Source organism: Aegilops tauschii, chromosome 1 (genome assembly GCF_002575655.3).
Source record: "Aegilops tauschii subsp. strangulata cultivar AL8/78 chromosome 1, Aet v6.0, whole genome shotgun sequence".
NCBI classification, from domain to species: Eukaryota; Viridiplantae; Streptophyta; class Magnoliopsida; order Poales; family Poaceae; genus Aegilops; species Aegilops tauschii.
Genome location: NC_053035.3, coordinates 66,927,786 through 66,953,963, shown reverse-complemented (window position 1 = coordinate 66,953,963; position 26,178 = coordinate 66,927,786). Strand labels below are relative to the sequence as shown.

Genomic DNA, 26,178 nt, shown 5'->3' with positions numbered 1-26,178 from the left:
CCATGCCAAGTTTCGACATTTTCAGAGTTCATTTTTTAGTGATTTTCAATTTCACGGTCATTTAGCTCTCTACACAAATTGGTAAATGACAAAAAAATAGCAAATGATGTCAGAAAGTTTTGAAAATTGATGACGTCGCTTTCAATGGTGCATACGGAACGCAAAAAAAGTCTGGAGTTGTAATAATTTTTAAAAAATGAAGTGCCAGTGTAACAGATGAGTTCTTGTCCGAAACCCTGATACTCCGAAAGAGATTGTCCAGTTTGTACACGAAGTGCGTCCAGTTTTTGCCGTAACCCTCTCTACTCTTTTGCACATGCTATGTGGGTGAAATGATGATACCATGCCAAGTTTCGACATTTTCAGAGTTCATTTTGTAGTGATTTTCAATTTGACGGTCATTTAGCTCTCTAAACAAATCGGTAAATGACTAAAAAATAGCAAATGATGGCAGAAAATTGATGACGTCGCTTTGAATGGTGTGTACGGAACGCAAAAAAGTCTGGAGTTGTAATATGTTTAAAAAAATGAAGTGCCCATGTAACAGATGAGTTCTCGTCAGAAACCCTGATACTTCGAAAGAGATTGTCCAGTTTGTACACGAAGTGCATCCAGTTTTTGCCGTAACCCTCTCTACTCTTTTGCACATGCTATGTGGGTGAAATGATGATACCATGCCAAGTTTCGACATTTTCAGAGTTCATTTTGTAGTGATTTTCAATTTGACGGTCATTTAGCTCTCTAAATAAATCGGTAAATGACTAAAAAATAGTGAATGATGGCAGAAAATTGATGACGTCGCTTTGAATGGTGTGTACGGAACCGCAAAAAAGTCTGGAGTTGTAATAAGTTAAAAAAAATGAAGTGCCCATGTAACAGATGAGTTCTCGTCAGAAACCCTGATACTTCGAAAGAGATTGTCCAGTTTGTACACGAAGTGCGTCCAGTTTTTGCCGTAACCCTCTCTACTCTTTTGCACATGCTATGTGGGTGAAATGATGATACCATGCCAAGTTTCGACATTTTCAGAGTTCATTTTGTAGTGATTTTCAATTTCAGGGTCATTTAGCTCTCTAAACAAATCGGTAAATGACTAAAAAATAGCAAATGATGTCAGAAAGTTTTGAAAATTGATGACGTCGCTTTGAATGGTGTGTACGGAACGCAAAAAGGTCTGGAGTTGTAATAAGTTTTAAAAAATGAAGTGCCCATGTAACAGATGACTTCTCGTCAGAAACCTTGATATTTCGAAAGAGATTGTCCAGTCTGTACACGAAGTGCGTCCAGTTTTTGCCATAACCCTCTCTACTCTTTTGTACATGCTATGTGGGTGAAATGATGATACCATGCCAAGTTTCGACATTTTCAGAGTTCATTTTGTAGTGATTTTCAATTTCACGGTCATTTAGCTGTCTAAACAAATCGGTAAATGACTAAAAAATAGCAAATGATGTCAGAAAGTTTTGAAAATTGATGATGTCGCTTTGAATGGTGCGTACAGAACGCAAAAAAAGTCTGGAGTTGTAATAAGTTTTAAAAAATGATGTGCCAGTGTAACAGATGAGTTCTCGTCCGAAACCCTGATACTCCGAAAGAGGTTGTCTAGTTTGTACACGAAGTGCGTCCAGTTTTTGCCGTAACCCTCTCTACTCTTTTGCACATGCTATGTGGGTGAAATGATGATACCATGCCATGTTTCGACATTTTCAGAGGTCATTTTTTAGTGATTTTCAATTTCACGGTCATTTAGCTCTCTAAACAAAGGTAAATGACTAAAAAATGGCAAATGATGTCAGAAAGTTTTGAAAATTGATGACGTCGCTTTGAATGGTGTGTACGGAATGCAAAAAAGTCTGGAGTTGTAATAAGTTTAAAAAAATGAAGTGCCCATGTAACAGATGAGTTCTCGTCAGAAACCATGATACTTCGAAAGAGATTGTCCAGTTTGTACATGAAGTGCGTCCAGTTTTTGCCGTAACCCTCTCTACTCTTTTGCACATGCTATGTGGGTGAAATGATGATACCATGTCAAGTTTCGACATTTTCAGAGTTCATTTTGTAGTGATTTTCAATTTCACGGTCATTTAGCTCTCTAAAAAACTTGGTAAATGACTAAAAAATAGCAAATGATGTCAGAAAGTTTTGAAAATTGATGACGTCGCTTTGAATGATGCATACGGAACGCAAAAAAAGTCTGGAGTTGTAATAATTTAAAAAAATGAATTGCCAGTGTAACAGATGAGTTCTTGTCCGAGACCCTGCTACTCCGAAAGAGATTGTCCAGTTTGTACATGAAGTGCGTCCAGTTTTTGCCGTAACCCTCTCTACTCTTTTGCACATGCTATGTGGGTGAAATGATGATACCATGCCAAGTTTCGACATTTTCAGAGTTCATTTTGTAGTGATTTTCAATTTCACGGTCATTTAGCTCTCTAAACAAATCGGTAAATGACTAAAAAATAGCAAATGATGTCAGAAAGTATTGAAAATTGATGACATCGCTTTGAATAGTGTGTACTGAACGCAAGAAAGTCTGGAGTTGTAATAAGTTTAAAAAAATGAAGTGCCCATGTAACAGATGAGTTCTCGTCAGAAACCCTGATACTTCGAAAGAGATTGTCCAGTTTGTACACGAAGTGCGTCCAGTTTTTTCCGTAACCCTCTCTACTCTTTTGCACATGCTATGTGGGTGAAATTATGATACCATGCCAAGTTTCGACATTTTCAGAGTTCATTTTGTAGTGATTTTCAATTTCACGGTCATTTAGCTCTCTAAACAAATCGGTAAATGACTAAAAAATAGCAAATGATGTCAGAAAGTTTTGAAAATTGATGACGTCGCTTTGAATGGTGTGTACGGAACGCAAAAAAGTCTGGAGTTGTAATAAGTTTAAAAAAATGAAGTGCCCATGTAACAGATGAGTTCTCGTCAGAAACCGTGATACTTCGAAAGAGTTTGTCCAGTTTGTACACGAAGTGCATCCAGTTTTTGCCGTAACCCTCTCTACTCTTTTGCACATGCTATGTGGGTGAAATGATGATACCATGCCAAGTTTCGACATTTTCAGAGTTCATTTTGTAGTGATTTTCAATTTGACGGTCATTTAGCTCTCTAAATAAATCGGTAAATGACTAAAAAATAGTGAATGATGGCAGAAAATTGATGACGTCGCTTTGAATGGTGTGTACGGAACCGCAAAAAAGTCTGGAGTTGTAATAAGTTAAAAAAATGAAGTGCCCATGTAACAGATGAGTTCTCGTCAGAAACCCTGATACTTCGAAAGAGATTGTCCAGTTTGTACACGAAGTGCGTCCAGTTTTTTCCGTAACCCTCTCTACTCTTTTGCACATGCTATGTGGGTGAAATTATGATACCATGCCAAGTTTCGACATTTTCAGAGTTCATTTTGTAGTGATTTTCAATTTCACGGTCATTTAGCTCTCTAAACAAATCGGTAAATGACTAAAAAATAGCAAATGATGTCAGAAAGTTTTGAAAATTGATGACGTCGCTTTGAATGGTGTGTACGGAACGCAAAAAAGTCTGGAGTTGTAATAAGTTTAAAAAAATGAAGTGCCCATGTAACAGATGAGTTCTCGTCAGAAACCGTGATACTTCGAAAGAGTTTGTCCAGTTTGTACACGAAGTGCATCCAGTTTTTGCCGTAACCCTCTCTACTCTTTTGCACATGCTATGTGGGTGAAATGATGATACCATGCCAAGTTTCGACATTTTCAGAGTTCATTTTGTAGTGATTTTCAATTTGACGGTCATTTAGCTCTCTAAATAAATCGGTAAATGACTAAAAAATAGTGAATGATGGCAGAAAATTGATGACGTCGCTTTGAATGGTGTGTACGGAACCGCAAAAAAGTCTGGAGTTGTAATAAGTTAAAAAAATGAAGTGCCCATGTAACAGATGAGTTCTCGTCAGAAACCCTGATACTTCGAAAGAGATTGTCCAGTTTGTACACGAAGTGCGTCCAGTTTTTGCCGTAACCCTCTCTACTCTTTTGCACATGCTATGTGGGTGAAATGATGATACCATGCCAAGTTTCGACATTTTCAGAGTTCATTTTGTAGTGATTTTCAATTTCAGGGTCATTTAGCTCTCTAAACAAATCGGTAAATGACTAAAAAATAGCAAATGATGTCAGAAAGTTTTGAAAATTGATGACGTCGCTTTGAATGGTGTGTACGGAACGCAAAAAGGTCTGGAGTTGTAATAAGTTTTAAAAAATGAAGTGCCCATGTAACAGATGACTTCTCGTCAGAAACCTTGATATTTCGAAAGAGATTGTCCAGTCTGTACACGAAGTGCGTCCAGTTTTTGCCATAACCCTCTCTACTCTTTTGTACATGCTATGTGGGTGAAATGATGATACCATGCCAAGTTTCGACATTTTCAGAGTTCATTTTGTAGTGATTTTCAATTTCACGGTCATTTAGCTGTCTAAACAAATCGGTAAATGACTAAAAAATAGCAAATGATGTCAGAAAGTTTTGAAAATTGATGATGTCGCTTTGAATGGTGCGTACAGAACGCAAAAAAAGTCTGGAGTTGTAATAAGTTTTAAAAAATGATGTGCCAGTGTAACAGATGAGTTCTCGTCCGAAACCCTGATACTCCGAAAGAGGTTGTCTAGTTTGTACACGAAGTGCGTCCAGTTTTTGCCGTAACCCTCTCTACTCTTTTGCACATGCTATGTGGGTGAAATGATGATACCATGCCATGTTTCGACATTTTCAGAGGTCATTTTTTAGTGATTTTCAATTTCACGGTCATTTAGCTCTCTAAACAAAGGTAAATGACTAAAAAATGGCAAATGATGTCAGAAAGTTTTGAAAATTGATGACGTCGCTTTGAATGGTGTGTACGGAATGCAAAAAAGTCTGGAGTTGTAATAAGTTTAAAAAAATGAAGTGCCCATGTAACAGATGAGTTCTCGTCAGAAACCATGATACTTCGAAAGAGATTGTCCAGTTTGTACATGAAGTGCGTCCAGTTTTTGCCGTAACCCTCTCTACTCTTTTGCACATGCTATGTGGGTGAAATGATGATACCATGTCAAGTTTCGACATTTTCAGAGTTCATTTTGTAGTGATTTTCAATTTCACGGTCATTTAGCTCTCTAAAAAACTTGGTAAATGACTAAAAAATAGCAAATGATGTCAGAAAGTTTTGAAAATTGATGACGTCGCTTTGAATGATGCATACGGAACGCAAAAAAAGTCTGGAGTTGTAATAATTTAAAAAAATGAATTGCCAGTGTAACAGATGAGTTCTTGTCCGAGACCCTGCTACTCCGAAAGAGATTGTCCAGTTTGTACACGAAGTGCGTCCAGTTTTTGCCGTAACCCTCTCTACTCTTTTGCACATGCTATGTGGGTGAAATGATGATACCATGCCAAGTTTCGACATTTTCAGAGTTCATTTTGTAGTGATTTTCAATTTCACGGTCATTTAGCTCTCTAAACAAATCGGTAAATGACTAAAAAATAGCAAATGATGTCAGAAAGTATTGAAAATTGATGACATCGCTTTGAATAGTGTGTACTGAACGCAAGAAAGTCTGGAGTTGTAATAAGTTTAAAAAAATGAAGTGCCCATGTAACAGATGAGTTCTCGTCAGAAACCCTGATACTTCGAAAGAGATTGTCCAGTTTGTACACGAAGTGCGTCCAGTTTTTTCCGTAACCCTCTCTACTCTTTTGCACATGCTATGTGGGTGAAATTATGATACCATGCCAAGTTTCGACATTTTCAGAGTTCATTTTGTAGTGATTTTCAATTTCACGGTCATTTAGCTCTCTAAACAAATCGGTAAATGACTAAAAAATAGCAAATGATGTCAGAAAGTTTTGAAAATTGATGACGTCGCTTTGAATGGTGTGTACGGAACGCAAAAAAGTCTGGAGTTGTAATAAGTTTTAAAAAATGAAGTGCCCATGTAACAGATGAGTTCTCGTCAGAAACCGTGATACTTCGAAAGAGTTTGTCCAGTTTGTACACGAAGTGCATCCAGTTTTTGCCGTAACCCTCTCTACTCTTTTGCACATGCTATGTGGGTGAAATGATGATACCATGCCAAGTTTCGACATTTTCAGAGTTCATTTTGTAGTGATTTTCAATTTGACGGTCATTTAGCTCTCTAAATAAATCGGTAAATGACTAAAAAATAGTGAATGATGGCAGAAAATTGATGACGTCGCTTTGAATGGTGTGTACGGAACCACAAAAAAGTCTGGAGTTGTAATAAGTTAAAAAAAATGAAGTGCCCATGTAACAGATGAGTTCTCGTCAGAAACCCTGATACTTCGAAAGAGATTGTCCAGTTTGTACACGAAGTGCGTCCAGTTTTTGCCGTAACCCTCTCTACTCTTTTGCACATGCTATGTGGGGGAAATGATGATACCATGCCAAGTTTCGACATTTTCAGAGTTCATTTTGTAGTGATTTTCAATTTCAGGGTCATTTAGCTCTCTAAACAAATCGGTAAATGACTAAAAAATAGCAAATGATGTCAGAAAGTTTTGAAAATTGATGACGTCGCTTTCAATGGTGTGTACGGAACACAAAAAAGTCTGGAGTTGTAATAAGTTTAAAAAAATGATGTGCCCATGTAACAGATGAGTTCTCGTCAGAAACCCTGATACTTCGAAAGAGATTGTCCAGTTTGTACACGAAGTGCGTCCAGTTTTTTCCGTAACCCTCTCTACTCATTTGCACATGCTATGTGGGTGAAATGATAATACCATGCCAAGTTTCGACATTTTCAGAGTTCATTTTGTAGTGATTTTCAATTTCACGGTCATTTAGCTCTCTAAACAAATCGGTAAATGACTAAAAAATAGCAAATGATGTCAGAAAGTTTTGAAAATTGATGACGTCGCTTTCAATGGTGTGTACGGAACGCAAAAAAGTCTGGAGTTGTAATAAGTTTAAAAAAATGAAGTGCCCATGTAACAGATGAGTTCTCGTTAGAAACCCTGATACTTCCAAAGAGATTGTCCAGTTTGTACACGAAGTGCGTCCAGCTTTTGCCGTAACCCTCTCTACTCTTTTGCACATGCTATGTGGGTGAATTGATGATACAATGCCAAGTTTTGACATTTTCAGAGTTCATTTTGTAGTGATTTTCAATTTCACGGTCATTTAGCTCTCTAAACAAATCGGTAAATGACTAAAAAATAGCAAATGATGGCAGAAAGTTTTGAAAAATTGATGACGTTGCTTTGAATGGTGCGTACGGAACGCAAAAAAAGTCTGGAGTTGTAATAAGTTTAAAAAATGAAGTGCCCATGTAACGGATGAGTTCTCGTCAGAAACCCGGATACTTCGAAAGAGATTGTCCAGTTTGTACACGAAGTGCGTCCAGTTTTTGCCGTAACCCTCTCTACTCTTTTGCACATGCTATGTGGGTGAAATGATGATACCATGCCAAGTTTCGACATTTTCAGAGTTCATTTTGTAGTGATTTTCAATTTCACGGTCATTTAGCTCTCTAAAAAACTTGGTAAATGACTAAAAAATAGCAAATGATGTCAGAAAGTTTTGAAAATTGATGACGTCGCTTTGAATGATGCATACGGAACGCAAAAAAAGTCTGGAGTTGTAATAAGTTTAAAAAAATGAAGTGCCAGTGTAACAGATGAGTTCTCGTCCGAAACCCTGATACTCCGAAAGAGATTGTCCAGTTTGTACACGAAGTGCGTCCAGTTTTGCCGTAACCCTCTCTACTCTTTTGCACATGCTATGTGGGTGAAATGATGATACCATGCCAAGTTTCGAGATTTTCAGAGTTCATTTTGTAGTGATTTTCAATTTCACGGTCATTTGGCTCTCTAAACAAATCGGTAAATGACTAAAAAATAGCAAATGTTGTCAGAAAGTTTTGAAGATTGATGACGTCGCTTTGAATGGTGTGTACGGAACGCAAAAAAGTCTGGAGTTGTAATAAGTTTCAAAAATGAAGTGCCTGTGTAACAGATGAGTTCTCGTCCGAAACCCTGATACTCCGAAAGAGATTGTCCAGTTTGTACACGAAGTGCGTCCAGTTTTTGCTGTAACCCCCTCTACTCTTTTGCACATGCTATGTGGGTGAAATGATGATACCATGCCAAGTTTCGACATTTTTAGAGTTTATTTTGTAGTGATTTTCAATTTCACGGTCATTCAGCTCTCTAAACAAATCGATGAATGACTAAAAAATAGTGAATGATGTCAGAAAGTTTTGAAAATTGATGATGTCGCTTTGAATGGTGCGTACGGAACGCAAAAAAAGTCTGGAGTTGTAATAAGTTTCAAAAAATGATGTGCCGGTGTAACAGATGAGTTCTCGTCCGAAACCCTGATACTCCGAAAGAGATTGTCCAGTTTGTACACGAAGTGCGTCCAGTTATTTCCGTAACCCTATCTACTCTTTTGCACATGCTATGTGGGTGAAATGATGATACCATGCCAAATTTCGACATTTTTAGAGTTTATTTTGTAGTGATTTTCAATTTCACGGTCATTTAGCTCTCTAAACAAATCGGCAAATGACTAAAAAATAGCAAATGATGTCAGAAAGTATTGAAAATTGATGACGTCGCTTTGAATTGTGTGTACGGAATGCAAAAAAGTCTAGAGTTGTAATAAGTTTTAAAAAATGAAGTGCCAGTGTAACAGATGAGTTCTCGTCAGAAACCCTGATACTTCGAAAGAGATTGTCCAGTTTGTACACGAAGTGCGTCCAGTTTTTTCCGTAACCCTCTCTACTCTTTTGCACATGCTATGTGGGTGAAATTATGATACCATGCCAAGTTTCGACATTTTCAGAGTTCATTTTGTAGTGATTTTCAATTTCACGGTCATTTAGCTCTCTAAACAAATCGGTAAATGACTAAAAAATAGCAAATGATGTCAGAAAGTTTTTAAAATTGATGACGTCGCTTTGAATGGTGTGTACGGAACGCAAAAAAGTCTGGAGTTGTAATAAGTTTTAAAAAATGAAGTGCCCATGTAACAGATGAGTTCTCGTCAGAAACCGTGATACTTCGAAAGAGTTTGTCCAGTTTGTACACGAAGTGCATCCAGTTTTTGCCGTAACCCTCTCTACTCTTTTGCACATGCTATGTGGGTGAAATGATGATACCATGCCAAGTTTCGACATTTTCAGAGTTCATTTTGTAGTGATTTTCAATTTGACGGTCATTTAGCTCTCTAAATAAATCGGTAAATGACTAAAAAATAGTGAATGATGGCAGAAAATTGATGACGTCGCTTTGAATGGTGTGTACGGAACCGCAAAAAAGTCTGGAGTTGTAATAAGTTAAAAAAATGAAGTGCCCATGTAACAGATGAGTTCTCGTCAGAAACCCTGATACTTCGAAAGAGATTGTCCAGTTTGTACACGAAGTGCGTCCAGTTTTTGCCGTAACCCTCTCTACTCTTTTGCACATGCTATGTGGGTGAAATGATGATACCATGCCAAGTTTCGACATTTTCAGAGTTCATTTTGTAGTGATTTTCAATTTCAGGGTCATTTAGCTCTCTAAACAAATCGGTAAATGACTAAAAAATAGCAAATGATGTCAGAAAGTTTTGAAAATTGATGACGTCGCTTTGAATGGTGTGTACGGAACGCAAAAAGGTCTGGAGTTGTAATAAGTTTTAAAAAAATGAAGTGCCCATGTAACAGATGACTTCTCGTCAGAAACCTTGATATTTCGAAAGAGATTGTCCAGTCTGTACACGAAGTGCGTCCAGTTTTTGCCATAACCCTCTCTACTCTTTTGTACATGCTATGTGGGTGAAATGATGATACCATGCCAAGTTTCGACATTTTCAGAGTTCATTTTGTAGTGATTTTCAATTTCACGGTCATTTAGCTGTCTAAACAAATCGGTAAATGACTAAAAAATAGCAAATGATGTCAGAAAGTTTTGAAAATTGATGATGTCGCTTTGAATGGTGCGTACAGAACGCAAAAAAAGTCTGGAGTTGTAATAAGTTTTAAAAAATGATGTGCCAGTGTAACAGATGAGTTCTCGTCCGAAACCCTGATACTCCGAAAGAGGTTGTCTAGTTTGTACACGAAGTGCGTCCAGTTTTTGCCGTAACCCTCTCTACTCTTTTGCACATGCTATGTGGGTGAAATGATGATACCATGCCATGTTTCGACATTTTCAGAGTTCATTTTTTAGTGATTTTCAATTTCACGGTCATTTAGCTCTCTAAACAAAGGTAAATGACTAAAAAATGGCAAATGATGTCAGAAAGTTTTGAAAATTGATGACGTCGCTTTGAATGGTGTGTACGGAATGCAAAAAAGTCTGGAGTTGTAATAAGTTTAAAAAAATGAAGTGCCCATGTTACAGATGAGTTCTCGTCAGAAACCGTGATACTTCGAAAGAGATTGTCCAGTTTGTACATGAAGTGCGTCCAGTTTTTGCCGTAACCCTCTCTACTCTTTTGCACATGCTATGTGGGTGAAATGATGATACCATGTCAAGTTTCGACATTTTCAGAGTTCATTTTGTAGTGATTTTCAATTTCACGGTCATTTAGCTCTCTAAAAAACTTGGTAAATGACTAAAAAATAGCAAATGATGTCAGAAAGTTTTGAAAATTGATGACGTCGCTTTGAATGATGCATACGGAACGCAAAAAAAGTCTGGATTTGTAATAATTTAAAAAAATGAATTGCCAGTGTAACAGATGAGTTCTTGTCCGAAACCATGCTACTCCGAAAGAGATTGTCCAGTTTGTACACGAAGTGCGTCCAGTTTTTGCCGTAACCCTCTCTACTCTTTTGCACATGCTATGTGGGTGAAATGATGATACCATGCCAAGTTTCGACATTTTCAGAGTTCATTTTGTAGTGATTTTCAATTTCACGGTCATTTAGCTCTCTAAACAAATCGGTAAATGACTAAAAAATAGCAAATGATGTCAGAAAGTATTGAAAATTGATGACATCGCTTTGAATGGTGTGTACGGAACGCAAGAAAGTCTGGAGTTGTAATAAGTTTAAAAAAATGAAGTGCCCATGTAACAGATGAGTTCTCGTCAGAAACCCTGATACTTCGAAAGAGATTGTCCAGTTTGTACACGAAGTGCGTCCAGTTTTTTCCGTAACCCTCTCTACTCTTTTGCACATGCTATGTGGGTGAAATTATGATACCATGCCAAGTTTCGACATTTTCAGAGTTCATTTTGTAGTGATTTTAAATTTCACGGTCATTTAGCTCTCTAAACAAATCGGTAAATGACTAAAAAATAGCAAATGATGTCAGAAAGTTTTGAAAATTGATGACGTCGCTTTGAATGGTGTGTACGGAACGCAAAAAAGTCTGGAGTTGTAATAAGTTTTAAAAAATGAAGTGCCCATGTAACAGATGAGTTCTCGTCAGAAACCGTGATACTTCGAAAGAGTTTGTCCAGTTTGTACACGAAGTGCGTCCAGTTTTTGCCGTAACCCTCTCTACTCTTTTGCACATGCTATGTGGGTGAAATGATGATACCATGCCAAGTTTCGACATTTTCAGAGTTCATTTTTTAGTGATTTTCAATTTCACGGTCATTTAGCTCTCTACACAAATTGGTAAATGACAAAAAAATAGCAAATGATGTCAGAAAGTTTTGAAAATTGATGACGTCGCTTTCAATGGTGCATACGGAACGGAAAAAAGTCTGGAGTTGTAATAATTTTTAAAAAATGAAGTGCCAGTGTAACAGATGAGTTCTTGTCCGAAACCCTGATACTCCGAAAGAGATTGTCCAGTTTGTACACGAAGTGCGTCCAGTTTTTGCCGTAACCCTCTCTACTCTTTTGCACATGCTATGTGGGTGAAATGATGATACCATGCCAAGTTTCGACATTTTCAGAGTTCATTTTGTAGTGATTTTCAATTTGACGGTCATTTAGCTCTCTAAACAAATCGGTAAATGACTAAAAAATAGCAAATGATGGCAGAAAATTGATGACGTCGCTTTGAATGGTGTGTACGGAACGCAAAAAAGTCTGGAGTTGTAATATGTTTAAAAAAATGAAGTGCCCATGTAACAGATGAGTTCTCGTCAGAAACCCTGATACTTCGAAAGAGATTGTCCAGTTTGTACACGAAGTGCATCCAGTTTTTGCCGTAACCCTCTCTACTCTTTTGCACATGCTATGTGGGTGAAATGATGATACCATGCCAAGTTTCGACATTTTCAGAGTTCATTTTGTAGTGATTTTCAATTTGACGGTCATTTAGCTCTCTAAATAAATCGGTAAATGACTAAAAAATAGTGAATGATGGCAGAAAATTGATGACGTCGCTTTGAATGGTGTGTACGGAACCGCAAAAAAGTCTGGAGTTGTAATAAGTTAAAAAAATGAAGTGCCCATGTAACAGATGAGTTCTCGTCAGAAACCCTGATACTTCGAAAGAGATTGTCCAGTTTGTACACGAAGTGCGTCCAGTTTTTGCCGTAACCCTCTCTACTCTTTTGCACATGCTATGTGGTTGAAATGATGATACCATGCCAAGTTTCGACATTTTCAGAGTTCATTTTGTAGTGATTTTCAATTTCAGGGTCATTTAGCTCTCTAAACAAATCGGTAAATGACTAAAAAATAGCAAATGATGTCAGAAAGTTTTGAAAATTGATGACGTCGCTTTGAATGGTGTGTACGGAACGCAAAAAGGTCTGGAGTTGTAATAAGTTTTAAAAAATGAAGTGCCCATGTAACAGATGACTTCTCGTCAGAAACCTTGATATTTCGAAAGAGATTGTCCAGTCTGTACACGAAGTGCGTCCAGTTTTTGCCATAACCCTCTCTACTCTTTTGTACATGCTATGTGGGTGAAATGATGATACCATGCCAAGTTTCGACATTTTCAGAGTTCATTTTGTAGTGATTTTCAATTTCACGGTCATTTAGCTGTCTAAACAAATCGGTAAATGACTAAAAAATAGCAAATGATGTCAGAAAGTTTTGAAAATTGATGATGTCGCTTTGAATGGTGCGTACAGAACGCAAAAAAGTCTGGAGTTGTAATAAGTTTAAAAAAATGATGTGCCAGTGTAACAGATGAGTTCTCGTCCGAAACCCTGATACTCCGAAAGAGGTTGTCTAGTTTGTACACGAAGTGCGTCCAGTTTTTGCCGTAACCCTCTCTACTCTTTTGCACATGCTATGTGGGTGAAATGATGATACCATGCCATGTTTCGACATTTTCAGAGTTCATTTTTTAGTGATTTTCAATTTCACGGTCATTTAGCTCTCTAAACAAAGGTAAATGACTAAAAAATGGCAAATGATGTCAGAAAGTTTTGAAAATTGATGACGTCGCTTTGAATGGTGTGTACGGAATGCAAAAAAGTCTGGAGTTGTAATAAGTTTAAAAAAATGAAGTGCCCATGAAACAGATGAGTTCTCGTCAGAAACCGTGATACTTCGAAAGAGATTGTCCAGTTTGTACATGAAGTGCGTCCAGTTTTTGCCGTAACCCTCTCTACTCTTTTGCACATGCTATGTGGGTGAAATGATGATACCATGTCAAGTTTCGACATTTTCAGAGTTCATTTTGTAGTGATTTTCAATTTCACGGTCATTTAGCTCTCTAAAAAACTTGGTAAATGACTAAAAAATAGCAAATGATGTCAGAAAGTTTTGAAAATTGATGACGTCGCTTTGAATGATGCATACGGAACGCAAAAAAAGTCTGGATTTGTAATAATTTAAAAAAATGAATTGCCAGTTTAACAGATGAGTTCTTGTCCGAAACCCTGCTACTCCGAAAGAGATTGTCCAGTTTGTACACGAAGTGCGTCCAGTTTTTGCCGTAACCCTCTCTACTCTTTTGCACATGCTATGTGGGTGAAATGATGATACCATGCCAAGTTTCGACATTTTCAGAGTTCATTTTGTAGTGATTTTCAATTTCACGGTCATTTAGCTCTCTAAACAAATCGGTAAATGACTAAAAAATAGCAAATGATGTCAGAAAGTATTGAAAATTGATGACATCGCTTTGAATGGTGTGTACGGAACGCAAGAAAGTCTGGAGTTGTAATAAGTTTAAAAAAATGAAGTGCCCATGTAACAGATGAGTTCTCGTCAGAAACCCTGATACTTCGAAAGAGATTGTCCAGTTTGTACACGAAGTGCGTCCAGTTTTTTCCGTAACCCTCTCTACTCTTTTGCACATGCTATGTGGGTGAAATTATGATACCATGCCAAGTTTCGACATTTTCAGAGTTCATTTTGTAGTGATTTTCAATTTCACGGTCATTTAGCTCTCTAAACAAATCGGTAAATGACTAAAAAATAGCAAATGATGTCAGAAAGTTTTGAAAATTGATGACGTCGCTTTGAATGGTGTGTATGGAACGCAAAAAAGTCTGGAGTTGTAATAAGTTTTAAAAAATGAAGTGCCCATGTAACAGATGAGTTCTCGTCAGAAACCGTGATACTTCGAAAGAGTTTGTCCAGTTTGTACACGAAGTGCGTCCAGTTTTTGCCGTAACCCTCTCTACTCTTTTGCACATGCCATGTGGGTGAAATGATGATACCATGCCAAGTTTCGACATTTTCAGAGTTCATTTTTTAGTGATTTTCAATTTCACGGTCATTTAGCTCTCTACACAAATTGGTAAATGACAAAAAAATAGCAAATGATGTCAGAAAGTTTTGAAAATTGATGACGTCGCTTTCAATGGTGCATACGGAACGCAAAAAAAGTCTGGAGTTGTAATAATTTTTAAAAAATGAAGTGCCAGTGTAACAGATGAGTTCTTGTCCGAAACCCTGATACTCCGAAAGAGATTGTCCAGTTTGTACACGAAGTGCGTCCAGTTTTTGCCGTAACCCTCTCTACTCTTTTGCACATGCTATGTGGGTGAAATGATGATACCATGCCAAGTTTCGACATTTTCAGAGTTCATTTTGTAGTGATTTTCAATTTGACGGTCATTTAGCTCTCTAAACAAATCGGTAAATGACTAAAAAATAGCAAATGATGGCAGAAAATTGATGACGTCGCTTTGAATGGTGTGTACGGAACGCAAAAAAGTCTGGAGTTGTAATATGTTTAAAAAAATGAAGTGCCCATGTAACAGATGAGTTCTCGTCAAAAACCCTGATACTTCGAAAGAGATTGTCCAGTTTGTACACGAAGTGCATCCAGTTTTTGCCGTAACCCTCTCTACTCTTTTGCACATGCTATGTGGGTGGAATGATGATACCATGATAAGTTTCGACATTTTCAGAGTTCATTTTGTAGTGATTTTTAATTTCAGGGTCATTAAGCTCTCTAAACAAATCGGTAAATGACTAATAAATAGCAAATGATGTCAAAAAGTTTTGAAAATTGATGACGCCGCTTTGAATGGTGCGTACGGAACGCAAAAAAAGTCTGGAGTTGTAATAAGTTTACAAAAATGAAGTGCTAGTGTAACAGATGAGTTCTCGTGTGAAACCCTGATACTCCGAAAGAGATTGTCCAGTTTGTACACGAAGTGCGTCCAGTTTTTGCTGTAACCCTCTCTACTCTTTTGCACATGCTATGTGGTGAAATGATGATACCATGCCAAGTTTCGACATTTTCAGAGTTCATTTTGTAGTGATTTTCAATTTCACGGTCATTTAGCTCTCTAAACAAATCGGTAAATGACTGAAAAATAGCAAATGATGTTAGAAAGTTTTGAAAATTGATGAGGTCGCTTTAAATGGTGCGTACGGAACGCAAAAAAAGTCTGGAGTTGTAATAAGTTTAAAAAAATGAAGTGCAAGTGTAACAGATGAGTTCTCGTCCGAAACCCTGATACTCCGAAAGAGATTGTCCAGTTTGTACACGAAGTGCGTCCAGTTTTTGCCGTAACCCTCTCTACTCTTTTGCACATGCTATGTGGGTGAAATGATGATACCATGCCAAGTTTCGACATTTTCAGAGTTCATTTTGTAGTGATTTTCAATTTCACGGTCATTTAGCTCTCTAAACAAATCGGTAAATGACTGAAAAATAGCAAATGATGTCAGAAAGTTTTGAAAATTGATGACGTCGCTTTGAATGATGCATACGGAACGCAAAAAAAGTCTGGAGTTGTAATAATTTTTAAAAAATGAAGTGCCAGTGTAACAGACGAGTTCTTGTCCGAAACCTTGCTACTCCGAAAGAGATTGTCCAGTTTGTAGACGAAGTGCGTCAAGTTTTTGCCGTAACCCTCTCTACTCTTTTGCTCATGTTATGTGGGTGAAATGATGATACCATGCCAAGTTTCGACATTTTTAGAGTTCATTTTGTAGTGATTTTCAATTTCACGGTCATTTAGCTCTCTAAACAAATCGGTAAATGACTAAAAAATAGCAAACGATGTCAGAAAGTTTTGAAAATTGATGACATCGCTTTGAATGGTGTGTACGGAACGCAAAAAAGTCTGGAGTTGTAATAAGTTTAAAAAAATGAAGTGCCCATGTAACAGATGAGTTCTCGTCAGAAACCGTGATACTTCGAAAGAGATTGTCCGGTTTGTACACGAAGTGCGTCCAGTTTTTTCCGTAACCCTCTCTACTCTTTTGCACATGCTATGTGGGTGAAATGATGATACCATGCCAAGTTTCGACATTTTCAGAGTTCATTTTGTAGTGATTTTCAATTTCACGGTCATTTAGCTCTCTAAACAAATCGGTAAATGACTAAAAAATAGCAAATGATGTCAGAAAGTTTTGAAAATTGATGACGTCGCTTTGAATGGTGTGTACGGAACGCAAAAAAGTCTGGAGTTGTAAAAAGTTTAAAAAATGAAGTGCCCATGTAACAGATGAGTTCTCGTCAGAAACCCTGATACTTCGAAAGAGGTTGTCCAGTTTGTACACGAAGTGCGTCCAGTTTTTGCCGTAACCCTCTCTACACTTTTGCACATGCTATGTGGGTGAAATGATGATACCATGCCAAGTTTCGACATTTTTAGAGTTCATTTTGTAGTGATTTTCAATTTCACGGTCATTTAGCTCTCTAAACAAATCGGTAAATGACTAAAAAATAGCAAATGATGTCAGAAAGTTTTGAAAATTGATGACGTCGCTTTGAATGGTGCGTACGGAACGCAAAAAAAGTCTGGAGTTGTAATAAGTTTAAAAAAAATGAAGTGCCAGTGTAACAGATGAGTTCTCGTTCGAAACCCTGATACTCCGAAAGAGATTGTCCAGTTTGTACACGAAGTGCGTCCAATTTTTGCCGTAACCCTCTCTACTCTTTTGCACATGCTATGTGGGTGAAATGATGATACCATGCCAAGTTTTGACATTTTGAGAGTTCATTTTGTAGTGATTTTCAATTTCACTGTCATTTAGCTCTCTAAACAAATCGGTAAATTACTGAAAAATAGCAAATGATGTCAGAAAGTTTTGAAAATTGATGACGTCGCGTTGAATGGTGTGTACGGAACGCAAAAAAGTCTGGAGTTGTAATAAGTTTAAAAAAATGAAGTGCCCATGTAATAGATGAGTTCTCGTTAGAAACCCTGATACTTCAAGAGAGATTGTCCGGTTTGTACACGAAGTGCCTCCAGTTTTTGCCGTAACACAAGAAGTCCGGAGTTGTAATAAGTTATTAAAGATAAAAAAGAGGCATTAGCTTCAAGCCTTTCGGAATAGTGCAAACTGCACTGCACATAGCTCCGTGCAGTCTACACTATTCCTCAAGGAATAAAGCGAAGCAACGTACAGATGAGCATTGCGCCTCTCCTTCACCGTCTCTGCACTCAGGGCTTATAAACCGCTCCTAGTGCCTCTCTCTTCGCGAGGTGGGAGTAAAAAACAGCTTACTAAGAAACTATAGTACCGGTTCATGGCACGAACCGGTACTAAAGGTGCCCGTGGGGCCCCAGCCTGACCACAGCCTGACGCAGCCTCATTAGTACCGGTTCGTGACACGAACCGGTACTAAAGGTTGCTCACGAACCGGTACTAATGATCTCCGCCCGCCTAGCCATTGGAACCGGCACTAATGGACACATTAGTGCCGGCTCAAAATCAAACCGACACTAATGTGCTTCACATTTGACCCTTTTTCTACTAGTGATACAAAATAGGCAATGATCCAAATAATTATCTGTTACAAACTAAATTATACTTAATACGCTTGAGATATTCCCGTACAACGTCGGGAATGTTGTCTTTAGCTTCTTTCGCTCGGTACTTCAACAAGTACAATATAAATTTCATTTTCAGCTCATAACCAACCTGCACGAGCTTTCACGTGAAAGATTTAATGTGCAACAAAGAATACTCACCATGCATTGTATGCACAACATGATTCTATATTCTGACCATATATATACAATGCAGTGTCTCACTTTATCCGGATTCCCCTCGATGACTCTCCCATGATGCGGGTTCCTCAACTCCTTTCTCTGTTGGCTCCCGTAACAAATTGTTGGGTTGCCTCCACCATGTGTGAATAGAGCAGGAACTTTGTAATCTCCCAAAATTTCAACACCCGACTAAGGAAGTGAATGAAAGTAAAAAAATAATACTTTTCAATGATGTATCCTTAATAGATGGATTTAACTATACAAATTGGCGAGTAACGATCCGTTTTACAAAAACAAAATAGTGAACTAATTTTTATGCTTCCACATAAAAAACATTTTACAGTCCATTTCTTGACAAGTTCACAGATGTAAACCTCTAGAAGTTTTTAGTTACTATTCCTTAATATCAACTAATTGTAGAAATAGATTTTTGTATCAAATTAAACCAAACAGCATATATGATCCTTGCTATCAACCTATGAACCTGCCTAAGCATGTAAGTTTGTAAAGTGTTCCATTGGTCATGTGTCTCCAAAGCGTCATATGAAATATTTATTTTAATTTGGATGGATTAGGCATGCTCTTCTTCTTTTTTTTACAGCTCCCAGACTTAAGAAGTTGCGGTCCTATCCAAAGATTGAGATTAAAAAAACCCGAGAACCCAAAACAGCATGCAGATGCAAACACTCAAAATTGCATGAATCCTAAAAGATTGAAGAATGGGGAGTGGAGGAGAGGTTATCGGGTGGTTGCTCGGCCACCCACACCCTGTTGTGTGCTAATTGCAATTAACCTATTCTAGCACACTTTACCAAGATATTGTCTGTTTCATGCATGAAAAACAATTGAATGGTCAATGAGAAATTTGAGAAACCTTCTAAAAAACATTGCCATCTAGATATATCGGAATTTCAGTCGAGTTCGTTTATTTCAAGTGCGTCATTGAATTCCGTTGCACATATTTGCAATTTCAGTAAATGCCTCGGATAGGGTCTAGAATATATACCCGGTGTGCGGCCGATGAATGCATATGAAAGATAAATCTACAAGTGGTAGCTATTAGAAACAATAAACGATGACATCAAAGGATAAAATACCTTACCATATTGTAAGATGAGATGTTGTCTATCCCATGGCAGCTAATCTCGTGTTGAATCTACTATCATGGACTGAGTAAGAAAAATAATGTAAAAACATGTTGGTACTAATGATACTGAACGTGCAGTAATTTCTACGGTAAATGAATCAATCAGGTCATCTAAGGGCATGTCTAACGTATTGCCCCCATAGCCCTTTATCAATTTGTTTAGTGAATACTATGGAATCGATCGCCAGAATAATTTTTTTGCCAACCAACTTCCATGCATGTCTTCTTCCTCTCCTACATCCTCCTCCCGCTCCCCAACCACCTTCTTACGCCGGCCAAACCGCAGTACCCCAGCAACCACAACCGTGTTGAGCTCAGATCCATACTGCGACCAAGCTGACCTTCACCACAACCAGCTTTGTGCCTTCATTGTCACGTCAAGCTCACACAACTCGTACATCTCAATGAATATTTGAGATCATTGTAAAGGTTTCTGTACAAAAAACATAATATGTTTTTCTAACATATAGTCTAAATTTCCCTTTTTCATGTTTAAAAAGATCAATCAAAGGCGTTGAGATGAAAGCCAAAATGGAGAAGAGACAAAACCTAGCAGATATTCGTAAGAAAGATTTATTTCCAACTTATGCACCTTAGGCTGGTTGGAAATCATAGATAGCAAGCAATCAACGTGCTCTTCTTTTCCCTGGATATAGGTGAAGGATACCCATTAAAAAAAGTTCTTAAACTGAAGAAATGATCAATTTGTGATATTTTATCTAATGGGAAGTAGAAAGCATGTTGTCCCATCTGATTTGTTTTGTTGCCAATGGCTAGCAAAGTTCTACCACCTGTTATTATTTGCAATGCTCAATGGTTGTAATTTGCCAACATCCTCCTAAAACCAACAACAACAAATTATCCTCTCAACTCATCAACCAATTTGCTCCATAAAATCTAGAAAACTTTGGGCGTACGTGGAGCCATGGATCGTGAAAGGCGCTCAGGCTCTCTTGCTTTTTCGTCGGTGAGGGGCATGCCTAGCTAAGCTCCCAAGTCACTACACGCACCTAAAGAATCCATGACTCGATCTAAGTTCTGCTATATATTGGTGAAACCTAAAGGTACACTTCATTGAATCATCTTTTCTTGAGTGAGAAGAACAAAAAACAATATTAGGTTAACAAAATATCTAGTGATTGAAAATTGTTACCTATCTGCACCCTTATTTTTACCAAAATAGTGTCCATGTTTGGATAAGAAAATGATATTGTGTAAACAAACTTTACAAATAAATAAATGATACAATAACAAATTAGCAATTTTTGCTAAATTTATTGGGCATATGCATTCACACGGGAAATATAGTATATTCTGAGATGTGACAGCACTGCACTTGCATTATCTTTTGCTTGAGGTGGGACCGGATAGATCACATAATTTCAAGTACGAACCAATGAATTCCGTAAGCATAGCATTTTTGTTTACAATCAAATGGATGAGCTGCACTTCATTCTATGATTTGACGGCTGAATTTGAGGCGTCGTGCAACAGTCGTGCATGCAATGCCGTGTGCCTCAAAGCAGTACCTTGCTCATGCTGTAGCTCCCCATGGCCACGTCCGACCGCACCGTGACCTTCCTTGCCGCCGCGCACGGCCGCGTGGAACCGTGCCTAAGTCGCCTGCCCCTCGGCGAGCACCATGGCCGGCTGCTCATCGTCGTCCATGTACACAGCGCCCTCCGCGTCCGTGTTGTCCGCGCCGAGCGGGAACGCGACCACCAGCGTGAACGCCGTCGCGCGCGCGTCCCGGGAGATGGTGCCGCCGCGCTGCAGCGGCAGGACCGTGCCCTCGTGCACGTGCACGTTGCCCTCGTTCAGCTGCGCGGGGAGCCTGACGGCTGCGCCGGAGCCCGTGGACACCACCGCCTTGCTCGTGTCGCAAAGGTTGTACCACATGCCCGGTGGGAACAAGGCGTTCACGGAGCTGGCGCCCTGCTCGAGGATGGGGGGCACCATGACGTCGGCGCCCAGCAGGAACTGGTTGGGCACGCCGTAGCACGGCGCGAAGTCCGGGAACGAGAAGAAGAGCGGCCGCGCACCGGCGCGCTGGTGAGGTGCGCCTGGTAGTTGAGCATGTAGAGGTACGGGAGCATCCTGTAGCGCATGCCGAGCGCGTTCCGTGCCAACCTCGCCACAGACTGCCTCTGGTAGAGCTCCTGCCTTGCGGAAGCTAAGTTGGCGTGGTCCATGGAGAAGGGGTAGAAGGCGCCGAGCTCGATCCATCAGCTGCACAGCTCCTCCAGCGGTGGCGAGTTGGCCGGGTAGAAGCCGCAAATGTCGGCGCGCCGACCATGGGCATGCCGAAGATGCCGAAGTTGAGCATGGTGGAGATGGAGTAGCGGAGGTCCTCCCAGGTGCCCTTGTTGTCGCTGGTCCGGTGCGCGGCGTAGGCGCCGGAGCCGACGAACGTGGAGCGCGTAAGGATGAACGGCTGCTCCCTTGGGCTCTATCAGGACTGACTGACCTGCGGCACACCGAACACCTGGCGAAGATGGCACTGATGCAGACATGGACTTGGAAACCTACATCCATGAAATTCAGGGCTTCGGTTGTTACGGGGTCCAGCAGGGGGTGGCAGAGAGGTGAGACGGTGTGGTGACATGGCGTCGTGTGGCGCCGGAGGAGGCGGCCAACGGCGAGGATACGGTGGCATTCAAACAAGTCGGGGCATGCGCGAGCGGGGTGGCGCCGGAGGAGGCGGCCAACGTCGAGGATACTAAGGCATTCAAACAGGAAGAAGCCAGGGCGTGCGCGTGCGGGGTGGCGCCGGCGTGCGTGTGCAGGATGACGCGGCAGCAGCTTGCAACCGGGAGAGCGGCGGCCGGCGGCGGCACACAGAGAGCAGGGGTCAGACCTAGTCCTGGATGGGAATCTGAGAAGGTGCGTTCGTTATTTTTTCTAAGTGAAGAAGGGATACGTTTGATTTGGTAAAGAGAAAACAGAAAACGCCAGAGGAGGAGGTTTCCTTTTCTTTCTCGTGCGTATGAAGTGGGATGGAAGGACGAGACGGAATGGGATGGCGGCTGCGTCCATGGCTCCTTGCCCTGACCCGATCAAGTGACTGGCGGCGGCGGATCCCGCCTTGGGGACGTTCCAGAAAAATCGTGTAGTTGCGTGGGATGGCGGCCGCATCTGGTGGAGAGAGCGAGGAGGTTACGAGAGGGAGAGAGGGAGGCAGAGGGGTGAGGCAGCAGGAAGCGGAGCTCGTCGATCAACTTCCATGCGGTGGCGGCGCAAGGAACCCTCGGCACGAGCGTAATTGGGGAGAGGAATTGCTAACGCGAGGAGAGAGAGACGAGCGCGGCTCGCTAGGGGAAGCATGTTTCTTTGAAATCGATTATTTATTTCCTAATTAATGTGATTGAGTGATTTAAGGTAATCTTAATTAATTTAGATTTGATCTTTAGAGATTGATCGTGACTGATTCTTTCAGATAAAGACTTTACTAAACAATTTGCGCTAACATGGAAAGTTCTGATCCGTTCAGATATTTTTCGTTGTGTGAGAAGGTGACACGAAACTAAACCAGTGAGGTGGAGGAGGGGACGAAAAAACCCAGCAAAAATAAACTATGGATACTATTCACCAACTCAGACATTAGGAATAGAGATGTTACTACCTTCATAGTGGGTATTGTCATAGGTGTGGTAACATAGATGCCTTCATTTATTACTTTGTAGACTCATTATGTATTGGGAAGCGCTATGTGATGGTAACATATTATGTTACTCTATTTGCCTCTCTTCTCATTAAATACTCCACATCACCATTTTTGCTTATGTGGCATCTATGTTACTACCTATGTTACTCCCACTATGACCAGCCTTAGATGGGTTCGGACGAGCCGTGACCCAGGCTACAGTACCTGTTGTGTCTCGTCGACTCCGAGGACGGCACGCAGGCTCCTGGGTTCGTCCCGCAGCACGAGGAAGCCAGGGGCTTTGGCCCCGGGATTGGCGGTGGTGGCCTCCTCCGCTAGAGGTGGTCAGCCGGCTGGTTGTGGCGGATCCCTAGAGCCCATGGCTAGTCCCGGCGGTGAGTTGGGGAGGCGGGGCTGCCGGTGAAAACCGAGATCCGGCAAGCGATGGTAGCGTCTACGCGCCGTTACCTCGTTGAAGGCATTGCCATTGCAACCACCTTCTACCCACTCCCATTACTTCGGGGAAACTCCAGATCTGGGTATCCCGGATCGGGCGATGGCGACGCTCTCGATATCGCCCTCCCTCATGAGGGCGTTATTTCGGAGCAGCTGCTGGATGGAGGACGCGGATGGGACGGTGTTTCATGTGACGCATCGACGACATGAAGTCTTGGCAATGCAGCGCAACAAGTTCTTGGCTACGAATGTGATGATGGACGCGCGGAGGGAGGTGGCATTTTTTGGCGCCATGATGGTGTCGACGGTAGGCCTGTCAAGGTTGATGCGTCAGTACCTACTCTGAAGGTGGTTCGATGGAAGACAGTGGCGACGGTCTCTGCAATGTGGGCATGCGGTGCCCGCTGAGAGTGAGTCAGACCGGTGTGTGACCCAGACCCGACAGTTCAGCTTGGTTGGGGCCTCCGGCTTTAGATGTTGGTTTTGGTGTGAGGTCTGGGTATGCGGCCCCGATAGTCTGCACCCCTTCATCAAGTTAATCGGAGTAGCGATAGTTGTTGCCAAGATGGTGGCTTCAGACATATTGATGTATCACTTTGTAAGGTTCTAGTGAATAATTAATAAAATGGTTGCATGCATCATCCTGATGCAATGGCAGGGGGTCATCCTCCTTTAAAAAAAAGTTCCTCGATACAACTCCATCATCCTTATATACTGGAACTATTACAAGACTTACTTAGCCCACTCCTGGCCTGCAACCCAACCGGGTTGGCGCTTCTCTCTTCTGGGCCTGGGCCTTGACCCAACGCCTGACTTGACTGTGGCTGATGTAGAGGTTGTGCTCCTCACACTCCCCCTTCCATCAGTTTCATCTTGACCCCAAGCCAAAGATCTTGGAAAATGTTGATGCAATGAATCCAGGTCCTTCGAAGTACCATATTTAGTTCCACTCAGAACTTAAGGAATGGTGCGATGACTGCAATGACGCGCACACCTACTCAAAACCATGACAAGAAACTGGAGAAGAGCATTAGGAGCTGGAAGGTGAGACTGTACCTCATGTCGTGGCTTGACATATTGTTTCAATTGTGAAACATGGAAGATAGGATGTATGCGACTGGATGCTGGGAGATCCAGACGATAAGCCAGTTCTCCAATCTTTTCAGTGATAACATACGGTCCAATTTTTTTTGAATGAAAGCTTATGATTAGCCATGCGTACCATTGATGACTGAACATATGGCTGCAACTTCAAAAAGACATAGCCCCCCATGGCAAAAGAACGTTCAGTATGATTTTTGTCCGCTTGAGATTTCATATATCGCTGAGCCCTGACCAGATCCTGGCACACTATATCTGATTGCTTGTATCTGTGTTGGTATTTCTCCGAAGAGGAGAGGATGATGCAGCATAGCAACGGTAAGTATTTCCCTCATTTATGAAACCAAGGTTATCAATTTAGTAGGAGAACTAAGCAACACTATGTAAACAGTACCTGCACACAATTAACAAATACTTGCAACCCAACGCGTAAGAAGGGTTGTCAATCCCTCCTCGGTATTGAGATAGATTAAATTGTATGAGGTTGGATAAATAGATATAGCGAAAACACAAAAACAAAGTGTAGCAAGGTATTTGTGGGTTTTTGGAATAATAGATCTGAGACAATATGATAGAAAATAGACCCCGGGGCGTAGATTTCACTAATGGCTTATCTCGAGAAAATAGCATACGGTGGGTAAACAAATTACTGTTGGTCAATTAATAGAAGAGAGAATAATTATGATGATATCCAAGGTAATGATCATGTATATAGGCATCACGTCCAAGATTAGTAGACCGACTCCTTCCTGCATCTACTACTATTACTCCACACATCGACCGCTATCCAGCATGCATCTAGAGTATTAAGTTCATAAAGAACGGAGTAACGCTTTAAGCAAGATGACACGATGTAGAGGAATTAACTCAAGCAATATGATGAAAAACCCATCTTTTTATCCTCGATGGCAACAATACAATACGTGCCTTGCTGCCCCTGCTGTCACTGGGAAAGGACACCGCAAGATTGAACCCAAAGCTAAGCACTTCTCCCATTGCAAGAAAAACCAATCTAGTTGACCAATCCAAATCGATAGTTCGAAGAGACTTGCAAAGATATCAAATCATGCTTATAAGAATTCAGAGGAGATTCAAATAATATTCATAGATAAGCTGATCATAAATCCACAATTCATCGGATCTTGGCAAACACACCGCAAAAGAGTATTACATCGAATAGATCTCCAAGAACATCGAGGAGAACTTTGTATTGAGAATCAAAGAGAGAGAAGAAGCCATCTAGCTACTAGCTATGGACCCGTAGGTCTGAGGTAAACTACTCACGCTTCATCGAAGAGGCAATGGTGTTGATGTAGAAGCCCTCCGTGATCGAATCCCCCTCCGGCAAGATGCCGGAAAAGTGTTGGAAATATGCCCTAGAGGCAATGATAAAATGGTTATTATTATATTTCCTTGTTCATGATAATTGTCTATTGTTCATGCTATAATTGTGTTAATCGGAAATCGTAATACATGTGTGAATACATAGACCACAACATGTCCCTAGTGAGCCTCTAGTTGACTAGCTTGTTGATCAATAG

General features: G+C 40.4%; 1 pseudogene; it reads right to left on the bottom strand.

Annotated features, from left to right (window-relative positions):
• The window catches only part of LOC109765670 (alpha-xylosidase 1-like), a 47,325-nt pseudogene extending 23,757 nt beyond the window's left edge, over window positions 1–23,568 (bottom strand).
• Between the last annotated feature and the right edge of the window lie 2,610 nt (window positions 23,569–26,178).